The following is a 17,755-nucleotide window of genomic DNA, read 5'->3' as shown; positions in this document are numbered from 1 at the left end:
GAAAGTCCATGCTCAGTTTCGTACATTGTCGTTTAAAAAAAAATGACTACACAAGCAGATAATGAAAATGTCACAGGTTTATCAAAATCCCAAATAGGTTAAACCCCACAGATAATGTATCACAAATTTTTGCTTATGTACATACTAGATTTCTGGACGATGAGAATTCTAATCTTCATATAGCACCTTGCAGGATTTAGACCTTTCAAGATTTAGAAAAAAGTCCAATATTGTTAGTTACTTTTATATTAGGCATTCCTCAAACATAGGAGAGAGAACCAAACTCTCAAGAACACTCTTTATGTCTAACCCACTTCCAATTCTGTTTAAAATGTTAATCATGAACATTCTTTTGGACTATGTTTGGACACTGTTCTGAGTGTTTTCATTAAGTATCTTTTCAGTCATTATCATAACCAGGTGGAATTAGAATCTTCATTTTACAGATGAAGCATTAAGGTTAAATAATTTACTCAAGTTGTAAAGATAGGATTCAGACCCAGGTTTGACTCAGAGTCTAAGCTATTTTGTCTAGATTTCAGGCCTAAGGAGAGAAATGAGAGGTAAGTAGAAATACAGCTTACTAAAGACAGAGAAGAAGAGAACCTCTAGCAGCTACTGGGAATAATTCTATTTCAGATCAGTCATTTTACTAGGAGGTAACTAGAGTTTCTCAAAAGGAAAAAGAGTTATGATTACCAGCTCTTATACTTAGATTATCTAATAGCAATTCTTGCAGATAAGAAATTAGATTAATGTGAGATTCCCAGGGCCAATGGAATTATTAGTAGAAAGCATTTATTTTTGATTAAAATCTATAAAATAGTTTAGACTGAACTACATCATGGGGATTTTCTCTTAGTGAATGGTACATCTCATGAAAGCTGGTGGAAGACTCCATCCTTGTTTTGCCATTAGGGATTTAGTTGTCATGGAAGTCACCTAACAGAGCGTTAATTTTGCACCGTGAAAGAAGCAGTGGAAGACAGAGTCATGGCAAGAGTACAAAGACCCAGTTTCCAGGCCTAGTTCTGAAGGTGATTGAAGGACGCCAGGCACTGAGGCAGCTCTCACACTGGTCTGCTATCTCACCTTACTGGTGTGGGATGACACCTGGACATGAGGTTTCTCCAGATCCTGCCAGATCGTCTCCTTAAACTTCTCGAAGTCCTTGGCCAAGTGTGTGTACAGCTCCATGGCAAAGGTCCCTAGTTTTTCCTGCAGGTCAACTGCAGCGCTGAGATTGGAGATTATGAGGGACAGACACAAAGCACAGTCTATCTTTGCAGGTTTCAATTTGTCCCTGTTCTCGAATGCTTTGCTCTTGACTGCCAGTCAGCCGATCTACACTGACTTCAGGCTTAAGAGGCAATAACCTTCATAGACTTAAGGCTTAATACTAGATGTAGGGTTAACAGCCTGCATAGACAGCTCCACTAGCTCCTAGGGTTGTAGAAAGTAACTCCTATAGGTAATAAACCCCTTAGTCTATATTATTCATAGCAGTTCTGCTTCTCTAATCAGACCCTGACTGACACATTATTTATTTCATTTATTTCTTTAGCTTCTCAAACGATCTATCCTAAACCATGCCACATGATCAAAGAACCATAGATCTGGACTCCTTTACCATTGTCCTCTTGAGATTGTTCCCATGGACTTATATTTAAGCACATAGTACCTTGCCTGTTTGATGGAGATTATATGAAATAACTTTATAGAACTTGTCATCATGTTTACTATAAGGTACTAGAATACTGCTTATTACTTTATGCAGTGTCTTCATGAGGACAAGGAGGAGAAATTTACCCTTGAGCTTTAGTAATAGGATTAATTGTGCATTTCGTAAGCAAATTATTTTATTTGTAGTTTATGAACACTGGGCACCTTACACAGAAGACTATTTACCTCTTCCCATCAACTCCTAGCACGTTCAGAGCCACATTCGTGTACCCCTGGAACAAGTTGATAGCCCTCTTTTTCTGCATCTATTTTCCTATTTCATTTTTTCTTACTCATTTTATTTTATTATGTTTTGATTTTTAAGCCACTTGAACTTTTTTTAACAGAGCAGGATAAAAATTGAAGTTGGAAGTGCCTGATACCTTCAGAGTAGAGGCTTTAATTTCACACAAGTTGTTAACAATTTCTATTTTTTTAATTACTTCTACTGAAAGTATATAGAATTAAAGGAAATCCACCAGGAAGCTCTCCTTACTATTGTCAAGACAGTAATTTTTAAAATAAATTTGACCCCCTCAACAACCCTCTAAGATAGCTCTTTCTAGCACAGAGAGGTTTTCTAACTTGTCCAAGGCCATACAGCTAGTAAGTGGTACAGCCAAGATTTAACCCCAGAATCATGACCACATGGCCAGGCACTGGATGGTACTACCTCAGCCGGGTCGTCTAGTCCTTGCTTTACACAGTCTTGCTTTTTGACTTTCTGGATTAATGCAATCCTTCTATTTAGAATATATTTTAATTTACTCAATCTCTGCTCGTAGAGTGATTTCTCTATTTCTTTTTTTTCCTTTTCTAAGAATACTTGCTTAAATTATCTTATTTTAAGAGAAACTACATTATTTGTAATTTATATCTATGGATTATATTAGTGTAGATTAGGAATCACATACCATATAAGTTAATATGAATGATGTTCCTCTAAATATTTTGTCAGTAATGATAAATAAGTTTTGATTCTTAATATTTACTCAAGAATTTGGAGGAACATATTTATAGTATAAAGCAGAAATTGTAAAGTTTTAGCCCACGGCCTGAATTTTGATTCAAAGATGTATTTTGTTTGGTCAGCATACAGTATTTTTTCTCTAATAACTTTTTTGAAGTATATTTACATGTAATAAAGAGCACGTATTTTAGGTTTACAGTGTGATGAGTTTTCACAAACATATACAGGGATGTATCCATCATCAACTAAGATTTAGAACATTCCATCACTCCTACCAGATTCTGTCATTGCACCCTTCCCTCTTGACCCACAGAATCACTAAGATTTCTGTCATTATAAATTGGTCTTGCTGGTTCTAGAACTTCACATGAATTGAATTACACAAAGTGGTCTCTTATATGTTTGGTGTCTTTCACTCAAGTATCCATTTTGTTGCAGATATCAGCTGTTGTTTGTTTTTTAAATTTCTGAATAAAGTGTCATTGTATGACTATAGCACAGTTTGTGCATTCACTTGTTAAAGGACATTTGAGTTGCTTCCAAGTTTTTGGCTAATATGAATAAGGCTTCTATGAACATTCAGGTACAACTCCTTGTGTAGAGATGTTTTCCTTTTCACTTGGGTATATACTTAGGAGTTGAAATCTGGGCCATCTGGTAAATATGTGTTTAACTTTGTAAGCAGCTGCCAAATTGTTTTTCAAGTGATTGTACTATTTTTGCTCCAACCAGCAATGTCTGAGCATTCGAAATTTGTGCCAACACTTGGTATTACCAGAGTCTTCTTTTGTTTATTTTAACTTTCCTGGTAGGTAAAGATTTTCTGTATATTCTGGACACACATCTTTTGTCAGATAGATATATGTATTATCGATATTTTCTCCCAGTCTGTGGCTTCTGTTCTTATGGTCTTAACACCATCTTTTAAAGAACAAAAGGTTTTAATTGCGATGAAGTCCATTTTATCATCTTTTACTTGCTTTTTTCTATTCTGTATAACGAATTTTGCTTACTGTAAGATTCTTCAGAATTTTCTAGGTGAATAATCATGTCTTCAGTGACAATGTTACTTCTTTCCAATGTGAATGATACTTCTTCCTTTTTCTTGACTTTTGCACTGGTGAAAACATTCGGTATAACTTTGAATAGAAATTGTGATAACAGATAGCCTTGTTTTGTTCCAACATTATTGGGACAGCATTCACCTGTCACTGTAAAGGATGAGATTAACTGTAGCTTCTTCATACATGCTCGTTATCAGGTCATGGAAATGTACTACTTTCCCAGTTTGCTGAGAATATAAAATTTAGAAAAATATTTTCTTACCATCACTTCAATGTCTGTAAAATCTCCTTTTTTATTTTAAAATTGATAATTTATGTTTTGCTCTTTTTTTCCTATTGGTCTTGCATGGCTAATCAATGCTAGTAAAACTTCCAAAGTACTGACTTTTGCTTTGCTCTATCCTTCTGTGGTTTGTTTTAAATTTCATTGATCTTCTGTTCTGATCATGATCAGATCTTTCCTTCTTCTTGCTTTAGTTTAATTTACTCTTCTTTTCCTAGATTCTTAAGGTGGAAAATTAAATGGTTAAATTTAACTACTTTTTTCTTTTCTAATACAAGAATTAAAGCTACAAATTTCCTTGTACACTTGTGTTAACTGCCTCCCAAAAATTTTGATATGTCATATCTTATTATCATTCAGGTCAAAATATTTTCTAATTTCCCTTGTAGTTTGTTTTTTATCCATGGTTCATTCATAAATGTGTTTAGTTTCCAAATATGTTTTGCATTTATACATATCTTATTATTATTAATTTCCAGGTTAATTTTGTTGTCAGAGAACTGACTCTAAGATTTTAATCTTTCAAAATTCATTATCAAAATTTATGGCTTCATATATGATGCACGTACACTTAAAAATAATATGTATTTTGAAATCGTTGGATGTAAAGTTATGTAAATGTCAGATATATAAATTTGGTTGATAACATTGTTCGGATCTTCTGTATCCTGACTGGTTTTTTCCCCACTTAATCCAATCAATGACTGAGAAAATCTTATTAAAATCCTCAACTATACTGAGGATTTATTTCTCCTCTCAGTTCTATCAGTTTTCACTGTATGAATTTTTAAGATCTATTATCAGGTGTATAAATATTTGTGATTTTTATATTTTCTTGGTAGATTGCATCTTGCACCATAATAAAATGTTCCCTTTATTTCTTATAATATGTTATACTGAGATAATTTTTTTTCTACTATAATTATAGACATGCCAGGGGTTTTTTTTGTGTCTATTTGCATATATTTTTCCATCCCTTAAGTTCCAGTTTATTTGTATCTTTGAATTTAAAGTGCTTCTCTTATTATAACATATATTGAGGCCCTTATTTTTATCTGACAAAATGTGCCCTTTAATTGGAGTGTTTTATAGTTACTGTACTTATTGATATGGTTGAATTTAAATCTACCAGCTTGTTAGCTGTTTTCTACTTTGTTGTTTAAAAATTATTTGTAGTGGTTCTAGGATCAAAAGCGCTCATTCTAAATCTATTAACATTTATTTGAAATCAGCACTTTACCACTTCTCTTTTCTCACTTTATGTCTCACCTACTACCCTTTGTACTTCCCACTTCCCACGCCACGACTGATATTTTAGAGTTCTCAATTCCAACCTCCCACTTCAAAAACATCATAAACTTACAAGAGTAAATTTCCATTTAATCATCACCTCCCTTTGTTGTAGTATTATCCTATTTTAACTTCTACATATGTTAAAACATTAGTTTACAATGCTATTGTTTATGTTTTAAAAGTGTGTTGTCTTTCCAAGAAAACTATGATAGGAAAACACAGTTTTTATGTTTATCCGTTTGATTAACATTTCTGGTGTTCTTCTCTTCATATTGTATATCCAAGTTTCCATCTGATAGAATTTCCCTTCATCCTGAAAAACAGATTTTAGCATTCTTGTACTTCAGGAATGCTGGTGAGGAATTTGTTGGATAGGCATATTTTTGTTTATAGCTTGTTATTTCTTTCAACACTTAAAAATGTTGTTCCACTGTCTGAGTTTCTAATATTTCCGAGGAATGTCAGACATATTTTTTTGTCATTGTTTCCTGTATATGATGTGTGTCTTAGGATTTTCTCTTTATTTTTGCTTTCAGTATTTTAATTTCAGTGTACCTATGGGTGACTTTTTTGTATTTGTCTGGATTGGGTTTTTCTGAGAGCCTTGGAATCTGTAAATCGAAATTTTGCATTAAACTTGAGGAGATTTGGGACATTATTTCTCAAAATTTAATTCTTTCCCCTTGCCTTTCTCTTCGCTTTTTAAAACTCCTATTACACATAGGATATAACATCTTATATTGTCCCACTTTTCCCTGAAACTCCATTTATTAGATAATTTCTATTGGTCTACTTTCAAATTTACTAATTTTTTTTCTATCATCTCCAGTCTTCTGTTACTCTCATCTATTTTTTAAAATTTAATTTACTGTATTTTTTCGTTCTAGAGTAGCCATTTGATTCTTTTTTACATTTTTTTCCTCTCCTGAAGATTCTCTATCTGATCACTTATTAAGATCATATTTTCTTTCAATTTTTTAAAGATGTGATTCTTTGGTTCTTTGAACATCATTCTGTTAACTGCCTCAAAGTCTGTATTTAATTAATCCGATGTCTGTTGGTGAATTGGAGTCATCTCAGGTTAGATTTCCCTTGTTTTGTTTTGTTTTTTACAATGAGTTCCATTTCCCCTTTTATTTATATGACTAGAAATTTTTGATTGTGTACTGGACATTGTTAGTGGACTATTTTTAGAGAATTTGAGTTCTGTTAATTTCCTTTGAGGATTGCATATTTTTGTTCTAGTAGGTAGTCCAATTACCATCTTGAACTTATTTAGGCTTTATTTCATGCTGTGTTAGAGTAAATTTGTTGAAAGACCAAGGTGTTTCTCAAGTTCCTCTAACTTTTGGGGACTTAACTTCCAAAATTTGTCTCCTCTGTTTATGTTGTTAGAGTTTGTTTTGAGGCATTGTTTGGAGAGGCCTAGAATAAGCTCTTCTTTAAAACATAGTCCTTATTCCTATGGCATGGCCTTTCTGATTTCTCAGCCAGATACCATGTATGGTAACATGGTCTCTTTTCTCTGGCTGAGCCAGAAAATCAATGTCTCCAACACTACTTAATATCAATATTTCTGTTTCTTTCTCAACCTCATATAATCCACTTTCTGGTGAGCTTCTTCTAGTCTCTATGTAGACAGAGGTAGCCCAGCTATCTGCCAAGGACTTGGTTGGAAAACCCCCCACAGTCTTGTGGACTTCCCTCTCCCCTGTAGATTCCAGCTACTTCAGCTGCCACAAACCATGGGTCCTTGCCTCCTCATCTCAATGTGATCACCAGGTTTTGCTTGAATTACAGATCACTGTGCCACAGCTGGGTTTTTCTTTCCAAGGCAGAGAATCAGCATATTTGGAGAGCATGGCTTACAAGTTTCCTTTACTAAGGAATTTAAGTTTTATGCTTCCTGTTGTCCTATACCTGAAAATAGTTGCCTCATATATTTTGTCCAGTTTTATGTTTGCTTATGGCAAGAGACCTAGTCTGGTACTAGTTATTTCATCATAGCTGGAATGCAACTTCAGCAAAGGATTTTAAAAATTAACTTCACATATTTTCAAACTGGGAAATATAACATAAAAATCTGGATTTCTGCCTTCTCTTTGAAAACGTGGCAAATATTTTTTCTGGCGAGCCCTAACTAGACAAGAGTAGCAGCTGCCTCTCTTAAGAAGAGCATGATCTCTGCAGCTTACCACAACCTCCAATACTGCCTACAGACACTGCGTTTGAGTTTCACCCATCTTTGGATTGCATTGTTGTTTAATTTTCATCTAGCCCATTTCACTTATTCTTTTGTACCTGAGCGTGCCTTTGGGTTGTTGAATTTGAAAACCTTGTCATAAAAAAAGAATGTTTGTTTGGTAATATTTTTTATGACTCCATATCAATGCGTTTTTATTATACTATATTGTCTCTCCTCATCTGAGTTCTATCCCACAGGAAGCCAGACAGCACCCCATGATGTTTTCCATGAGAAAGGTATTTTTCGTAAGCAAATGCTAAGATTATAATCTGCCAAGCTAAACTTTTACAGTTATATTTAAATGTGCTATTTTTTCAATGTTTTGGGCTTTGGGTTGTTTTACCATGCTGCATAAAATTCTGTTACTTTCGTAATCTGAAGGTTAAAAAAAAAAAATTGCATATGTGAGTTTAAAAAAGTGAAGACAAGTATTATTTTAGTTTTAATATGACAACAGAGTTTGTAAGTGATTTACTAGCTGCAAACTGAGTACAAATATGCCTTTCTATGCTACTATGCTACTCTGATAAGATCTAAATTAAAACAAGTGTTTAATAACATCACACTGAATATCTATAGCTTTAAGGATTTTTTTTTTTTAAAGATTTTATTTTTTTCCCTTTTTCTCCCCAAAGCCCCCCGGTACATAGTTGTATATTCTTCGTTGTGGGTCCTTCTAGTTGTGGCATGTGGGACGCTGCCTCAGCATGGTTTGGATGAGCAGTGTCATGTCCGCCCCCAGGATTCGAACCAATGAAACACTGGGCCGCCTGCAGTGGAGCGCGCGAACTTAACTGCTCGGCCACAGGGCCAGCCCCTATAGCTTTAAGGATTTTGAAGGACTTATAGGATTGGACATGTCTCTTCTTTCACTCCTGGTGCCAACCTCAAATTTTGCCATATACAGAAATGAGGATATTCCCATACAAAAGCACTGAATGAATCTTGATAATATATAGAGAGAGCAATATTCCTCAGTGTGAGAGAAAAAAGTTACAAATAAGTAAGGAAGAGAGATTAGAATGAATCCTATGATTATATTACAGCCAGAGTTATTCATATGAACTCATATATATTTATGTATATGTATTATAAGGGATATAAATCATTAATATAATATTCTATAATGTACTATATTTTAGACAGTAGAGCCTAGAGCACCTTATAACGCCAGAAAATCATCTCAAAGGAGCACAGGAATAAACCTAAAAGAGCTCACAATGGTCATAACTGGAACAGTTTCAGAAAAAGATGATAGATAGATAGATAGATAGAGTTATAACCCAAAGAATAAAATAAATTTGTGCATAAGTACTGATATGAATAAATGATTGAATAAAAAAATAAGGAAGAAGGGACAAATCTTCCCAATTGAATAATTCCAAATTATACAAGTAGATACTTCCCCCTTTGGAGATGGAACTTAATTTTCCTCCTCTGTAGTGTAGGCTAGACTTACTTACTTACTTACTTCCCAAAAATAGAATATGGAAATGAAAAAGGTAATAACATTACAGTAGAAAAATGTGGTAGATACTACCTTAACCAAGTGACCAAATTTAATCCCACCAGTGATAATTCGTGGTTATCTGTATGCCCTGATAGGATGCAGTGAAAAGGACACTTTACCACCACTTCTGTGGTATTCTTCCCCAAAACTTATAACCTGACTCTATCATGAGAAAATATCAGACAAACCCAAATTAAGGGACATTATTCAAAACATCTGAACAGTATTTTCTAAAACTATAAACGTTATGAAAAACAAGACTGAGAAACCGTAACAGACTAGAAGTAGCTAAGGAGATGATGACTAAAAGTGTGTTGTATACTGGAACAGAAAAAGGACTTTAGTGGTAAAATTACTAAAAATTGCATAAAATTTGCAATAGAGTTAATAGTATTGTACCAATGATAATGTCTTAGTTTTGATAACTATACAATGATGATTTAGAAGTTAACATTAGGTGAAATTAATTGGAGATTATATGGGAATTATATGTACTATTTTTGCAACTTTTCTGTAAATCCAAAATTGTTCCTGTATTTAAAATTTAAAAACGAAGGTAGAGATGTCTTATTCTTCAAAATTATCAATGTCATAAAGAACAATGAAAGCTGTAAATATTCCAGAATAAAGAAATCTAAAGTGACATTGACAACTAAACACAGTATCTGATCCTAGATGAGATCCTGTATTGGAGGGGAAAAAATGCTATAAAGAACATTATTGGAATGTGAGTGGTCTATTAGATAAAATTAATGCATCAATATTAAATTTAGAGAAGTTGATTAGTGTTCTGATTATTTAAGAGAATATCCCTATTCTTAGGAAATACAATCTGAAGTATTTATGGGTATAATGTCATTGTGTAAGCAATGTACTCTCATATGATTCAGAAAAAATATTATGTGTGGCAAAACATTAACAATGGTTGAATTTGGGTAAGGGGTATATAGATATCTTTTTGTGAATCTACTCTTGCAAATTTTCCATAAATTACAATTATTAAAAAAATGTTAAAGATATATTTTTGCTCCTGATTATGATATTTTGCTCCTGATTATGTCAAGATATATTCTTGATGCCTTATTTTCAGCATATATATATATTTCATATTCATATATATATATATATGCTGAAAAAAATGTATACATATATACTTTTGCTGAGGAAGATTACCCCGGAGCTAGCATCTATTAGCATCTGTTGCCAATCTTCCTCTTTTTTTTTTTTTTTTGCATGAGGAAGGTTCGCCCTGAGCTAACATCTGTACCAATCTTCCTCCACTTTATACGTGGGTTGCCACAACAGCATGGCTGATGAGTGGTATAGGTCTACACCAGGGGTCCGAACCTGCAAACCTGGGCTGCCAAAGCAGAGTGTGCTGAACTTAACCACTACACTGTGGGACAGCTCCCTCAGCCTATATATTTTTAAGGGAAATTGATGGCACTGAAATAGATCCAAAGGGATTAGGGTTTAGTAAAGAAGATGTGAGATCTAGAAGCAATGATCTAGGAAAGAAGTTGTGCACTTCCTCCACACAGAAAAGACCAAGACGCTGAACTGGAAAGGGACTGGATATAAAAGATGGCAAGAAGCTCAAGCAATTATCTTTAAAGATTTCTTACTGAGAAAGAAAGGAAAGAGGACTGAAGTGTTTGACGTTCTACTAAAGCCACCATGCTTCCCTAGCTGCCTATTTTAAAGTCAAAAGAAAATGATATCAATTACCCTTATAATTGGACGCCCAGATCAGAATTTACTAGTGCACTCAATCCTGAATGCCCTGTCATTGGAGAACTAGAAGCTATGCAGGGCAGTCTACATAAATACAAAATAATGTGAAAGGTGTGACATAGGAAGAGGATATTAGACCATATAAATGTTTAGTTTATAGAAAAACACACTGAGAGAAACATCAAATATTTGAAGTATTGTTATCTGAAATCAGCAAAAAAAAAAAAAGACCTATCTTCTTCCAGACAATATACAATATTTCTCTGAAGTGTCACATCAACCTTAAGATGTAGGTATTATCCTTGTTTTATAGTAGAGAGCTTAGGACTCAGAAATATAAAATCACATATATAGCAAATAGCAAAATCCAAACCACACATATAGCAAATGGCAGAATTGAGATTTAAATATTGTCTGACTATAAAATCTAATTCCTCATTACAGAAAACACATTAATCGTATATTCAGAGATTAGAAAGGGATGAATTGATAACAGTTACAAAAAAGTAAATTTCAAATCGGCTTGAATAAGACTTTACTTTTGATTAGGGGAAGCCATTAATAGAATACACAATTCTGTAATCTGATTTCTGATGCTACATGGAAGAGAGGCTCACCCTAGTAATGTTTATGGTATTGTTGCCTTTGCTTATAGGATCACATACACCCAAAATGAGACACCGCATATCCTGTGCAGAAATTCTTTCTGAAACATAGGTGTCCCCTCAGCTCTCCTTGGGAGCATCCAGTGATAGTTCCATCACTCTTTTCAAAAATAATCTTTTCCAGGGTTTTCAGCATGTCATTCTTACAATATTATCAATTTTGCATTTTCAGTGGCAAGTCTCACACATACATATGCATGCATGCACACACACATGCGCAGACCACCTAAAAAGATTTAAGTAAAATGGGAAAGTTGATGAGCTAAAGGAACAAATATTCCGAGGTAGGCCTAGCTTAATTTGGGCCCAAAGTCAAAAGCTCTTTTTCCACTGAGTGTATTTTACTTCAAGCTCCTCAAGGCAACCTCAGCACCTTTTGCCAGCCATCATCATCACAGCTCCTCCTTCAGGAGAGAACTTTTCACAAAAGTCAAAGAAAAGTCCCAGAATTGAATCTCTGGGGCCTGATTAACTGGCTACAGTCCTGTGTCCATTCCTAAATCAAGGAACCTATAGCGTGAAGGCAGCCTTATTGGAAGCAGATGGGCTGAGATAACCAACATTTCCGTCGCCCCTCAAATTTTTCTCATGCCCCTTTGTAACCTAATTCTGCTTGTACTCCTGCCTTTAGGCAACTGCTAATCTTCTTTCTGTGATTATAGAGTGCATTTCATAGAAATTTATAAAAATTCAATCATACATATGTATTGTTTCTAAGATTTCAATCAAGATAATGACTTTCAGATTCATTTATATTGTTGCATGAAACAATACTTTACTTTGCTTTATCACTTTGTATCATTTCAACATATAGGGACACACTACAATTTGTTTACCCATTCACTTGTTGATAGACATATGGATTGTTTCCAGTTTGGGAACCAGTTGCTATGAACATTCATGTGAAAGTCTTGGTATGGACATATATTTTCACTCCCCTGTGTAAATAACTAGGAAGAGAATTATTGGATCATTTGTCAAGTATATGTTTAAACGTTTAAAGGAACTGTCAAACTAAGTCCATCTGGTCTAATGTGCCATTTAAGGCCAATCTTTCCTTATTGATCTATTTGGAAGATCTATCCATTGATGTAAGTGGAGCGTTAAAGTCTTCTACTATTATTGTGTTGCTGTCTATTTCTCCTTTTAGGTCTGTTAATAATTGCTTTATTTATTTTGATGCTCCTCTTTTGGGTGCATAGATGTTTACAAGTGATACATCCTCTTGTTGGATTCTTCCCTTTATCATTACGTAGTGCCCTTCTTTGTCTCTTGTTGCAGTTTTCGTTTTAAAGTTTATTTTGTCTCATATAAGTATTGCTATCCCAGCATTCTTTCATTGCCATTTGGATGGAGTATCTTTTTCCATCCCTTCATTTTCAGTTTGTGAGCGTCTTTAGGTCTGAAGTGTGTCTCTTTTATGCAGCATACATATGAGTCTTGTTTTTATATCCAATTAGCCACACTATGCCTTTTTATTGGAGCATTTAGTCCCTTGACATTTAAAGTAACTATTGATAAGAATGTGCTCATTGCCATTTTGTTCTTTTTTTCCGAGTGTTTTAATAGTTCTTCTCTGCTCCTTTTTTCTTCTTTTGCTCTCTTCCCTGTGGTTTGCTGTTTCTTTAGTATTATGTATGGGTTTCTTTCTCTAAATTTTTTGTGTATTTATTATAGGTTACTGGTTTGTGATTACCATGAGGTTCATATATATTATCCTACGTATATAGCAATCTATATTAAGTTGAAGGTCTCTTTAATTTGACTCTTGCTAAAAGCTCTAGTCTTTTACTTCCCTCCTCCCACATTTTATGTTTTTGATATCATATCTAACTTCTCTTGTGTGTGTGTGTATCCATTACCCTTTTATCACGGCAATGGGTAATTTTGTACTTTTGTCATTCGACCTTCATGTTAGCTTCATAGGTGGTTGATTTGCTGCCTTTACTGTATATTTGCCTTTACCAGTGATTTTGTTTGAGTTCTTTTGGATAATTTTCTTATTCCTATTTGTGTCCTGCTGCATGTGCATGTCCCAACCCATTGAAGCAGAGCCAATCACCCCACTGCAGAAGCCCCACACACTCTACCAATGCAGGCCCACCCCTTGCTCACACCCTGCCCCACAGAGGTAGACTCACTAGCCTGGTTCCAGGCACCCTGCCTATGCAAGCCAACAAGTCGCAGGAGGGCTTGCTGTTGGGTGGGTCCTGTCCGTTGAGTGAGCTGCCTGACCTGGCTGAGCTGGAGTAAATTGGTGCTTTAGTGGGTGGGTCAGGCCCCTGTGCTTACAATTCCAATGGCATCTGCCAGTATCCGGGTCAGCACACCTGTACCAGGTCACAATAATAGCGGCTGCCAAAGTCTCAGTCCCTAGGGAGGTGGTTCCAGCTTGAGGAGGTCTTAGCTCTCACTGAGATGCACCCAGAGACTATCAAGTGAGTCTCTTTTCACCAAAGGTCTGTGAACCTTTCTTTTGTGTGATTTTAGGTGGGTTTCAAAAACAGGTGAATTTGTGCATGGACCCTTTAAGAGCAGGCTTCCCCCACCCCCTTCATGTCTATAGCTTTCCTGGGTATTCCCTGTTGTGGTTAATAGCCAGCAAAGCCAGATATTGTGACACTTGTCTCCGTTGTGCAGAGTCCAAGTGCTGCTTATTGCGATAATGCTCCCCTGCTCAGATCCCCCACTCCTCAAGGAAATGCTACATACCTTAAGATTGCTCCCAGCTGGCCTTGAAGTGCTGTGACTAGAAAGTGGCCTTTTTCTCTCCAGAAAGGAATTTCTGCATCTTCTGCCTCAGTCAGTACTGTCCCTTGTTATGAAGGTTCTTTTTATCCAGTTTTCAGTTCTCTCTCAGGGGTAATTATTCCAAGAGTAGTTGTAAATTTGTTGTGTCAACGGGAAGAGGTGAGTTCAGAGTCTGCCTCTGCCACCATCTTGACACCATCTCTCTTTTTCTTTGATTATAATGTATCTAGGCATAATTTTCTTTAAATTTATCCTTTCTGATGCTTTCTGAGATTCTAGAGTTGTAATTTTTTTCCACCAAATTTGATATTTTTTTGTCCTTTATTGCTTTAAATACTTTTTTGGCCCAATCTCTTTCTCCTCTCCTTTGATGACTTCAATTATTCATATGTTAAAATTTTTTTACATTATTCCACAGGTTCCTGATAATTCCTTAATTTTTTCACAATCTTTTTTCCTCTGTTCTTTGGAATTAATAATTTCTATTTTTCTATCTTCAAGTTCACTTATTTTTTTCTCTCTCATTTCCATTTTCCTAGTAATTGCATTTACACAGCTTTTAATCTCATACACAGTATTTTTCAGTTCTAAAACTTTTATTTGGTTCTTTATTAGTGTTTCTACTTATATTCTAATCTTAGTTTTTCATTTATTTCAAGTGTGTTTAACTTCTCTGCATGGAACACAGTCATAGTTGTAGATTTAAAGTCTTTGTTTCATAATCCTAACATCTGTGTCATCTCAGAATAGGCATTTGTTGGGTGTCTTTCCTTTTGAGAATTGGTAATGTTTTCCTGGATATTTTGACGTGGAGGATATTTGTATTGTATTCTATGTGTGGTAAATGATATGTACTAGATGTGTCAGGTACTGTCATGATCCTCTGAAGAATGTTGATGTTTCTGTTTTCACAGGAAATCAATTCACTTTAATTCATACCATAAGTTCTGTCTCAGTTTGTATATTAGTATAACTGAGTTTTATATTAGTCTTTTCAAGGTGCCATACAAAACTCCATGGACTGAGTGACTTAAACAACAGAATTTTGTTTCTCAACAGAAATTTACTTCTCACAGTTCCGGAGGCTAGGAAGTCCAAGATCAACATACTGACCCATTTGGTTTCTGGCAAGAATTTTCTTTCTGTTTTCAAATGGGTGCCTTCTTGCTGTGTCCTTACATGGTCTTTCTCAGTGTGTGCACATGCAGAAAAAGAGAGAACAAGCTCTCTGATGTCTTTTATTATAAGGACAAGGATCCTGTCATGAGGATTCTACCTTCACGACCTCATCTAACCTTCATTATCTCCCAAAGGCCCCAACTCGAAATATCATCACATTGGAGGTTAGGGCTTCAATATACGAATTTGAGGATAAGGGACACAAACATTCAATCCATAACATTCCACTCTTGCCCCTCCCCAAGCCATGTTCATCTCACATGTAAAATACATTCTTTCCATTTCAACAACCCCAAAAGTCTTTAACTCATTTCAGCACCAACTCTAACGTCTAAGGTCCAAAGACTTTAAAATCTTGAAATATCATCTAAATCAGGTATGGGTGAGACTTGAGGTATGATTCATCCTGAGGCAAAAGTCTTCCCTAGATGTGAACTTGTGAAAACAGATGAGTTATGTGCTTCCAAAATATTATGATGGGACGGGCATAGGATAGACATTCCCGTTGCAAAAGGGAGAAATACAAAGGAGTTAAGGGTCTCAAGCAAGTCTAACCTAGGAAGGCAAATTTCATTAGATGTTAAAGCTTGAGAATAATGCTCTTTGACTTGACTCCATAACTTGCGGACCCATTGGAGTGATGGTCCAACCTCCTGTAGCCAAGGCTCTTCCAGGCAGTGACCCTGCCTCCACAGCTCAGCAAGACAGTCTCACCCCCAAGGCTTTGGTCTGAGGCTGTCTGGTCTGTTGAAGTCTAGGTGATGGCCCCATTCTTTGAAATCAAGGAGGCAGCTCTGATAATCTCTGAATCACCTTCAAGTCATTCTTCCCTTTTCTTGAAGAATAGCACTGAATTACAATGAAATAGTTCTATGATCCAGTCCTATAGGATCTAAGATGTCCAATAGTCTTCTGTCAACTTGTTCCGCTTTCTCCCTCCCCTTTAAATCAAACTGTCAGTGTCTTTGCTGGTATAATTCCACCTCTCTTCCTGGCCTCTGCTGAGATGGCTGATTAAGTTCAAGAGGCACACCTATAATCTCTTTCAGCCACAGGTGTTCAGTCCCACCCTTACTACTCTCTTCAGAACAAGCTTTCATATGTTTCACAATATAGATAGACTGAGAATTTTCCAAATCTTCAAGCCCTGGTTCTTTTTTGCTTAAAAATTACTGTCAATTCATCTCTCTCTTTTCGTATTTTACTATAAACAGTCAGGAAGAACGAAGCCTTTTCTTCAATACTTTGCTTACGAATCTCCTCTGCTAAATGTCCAATTTCACCACTTACAAGTTCTACATTCTACAAAATATAAGAACACAGTTTAACCAAGTGCTTTGCTACTTTATAACAAGGATCTTCTTTCCTCTAGTTTCCAATAAGATTTTTCTCATTTCCATCTGAGAGCTAACCAGAATTGCCCTTAACATCCATATTTGTAGCATACACCTCTGAACTCTTCCAGCTTTTACCCACTACCCAATTCCAAAGCCACTTCCACATGTTTAGGTTTTTGTTACAGCAACATCCTACTTCTCAGTATCAAAATTTGTATTAGTCAGCTTTCTCCAAAAAAAAATGTACCAATGAGATGTGTGTGTGTGTGTGTATGTGTGTGTCCAGATAGACAGATAGATTGAATTCTTGTAAGGCATTGGCTTATGCAATTAGGAGGATAAGAAGTCCCAAGACTTACAGTCAACAAGCTGGAGACCGAGGAGAGTTGACGGTATAGTTCCAGTCTGAAAGCAGACAGGCTCGAGATTCAAGAAGAATTAATATTTCAGTTGAAGTCCAATGGCCAGAGAAGACCACTGTCCAGCTCAAATAGTCAGGCAGGAGGAGTTTCCTCTTACCTGTGGGAGAGTCAGCCTTTTTTCTTTTCCAGTCAGGCCTTCAATTGATTGGATGAAGGACATACATATTACAGAGGGCAATCTGTTTTACTCAGACTACTGATTCCAATGTTAATCTCATTCTAAAATAGCCTCACGCACACATCCAGAATGTTTAATCAAATATCTGGGTACCTCATTGCTCAGCCAAGTTGACACATAAAATTAACCATCACAGTTCACTTCTCTAATCTCTTTCTATATTGGTTTGTGTTTATTCCATGCACACATAGCTTATTGGTTAGTGTGAGACTTGTGCAAGTGTGTCACATTTCGGTTCAGCTCTGTGAGATTTTTCTATGCTAAACTGGATCTGTCTTTTATTCATATTGCTCAAGGGTGGTCAGTTTGAGACTTACATCATTTCATACTCAGAATTAGAGGATCTCCTTCTCTGGATGCCAGCTTACAATGGTCCTTTTTCCTTGTTTCTCTTGGACTTTT

This window comes from Equus asinus, chromosome 20 (genome assembly GCF_041296235.1).
Source record: "Equus asinus isolate D_3611 breed Donkey chromosome 20, EquAss-T2T_v2, whole genome shotgun sequence".
NCBI lineage: Eukaryota > Metazoa > Chordata > Mammalia > Perissodactyla > Equidae > Equus > Equus asinus.
Note: the sequence above shows the minus strand (reverse complement) of the source record.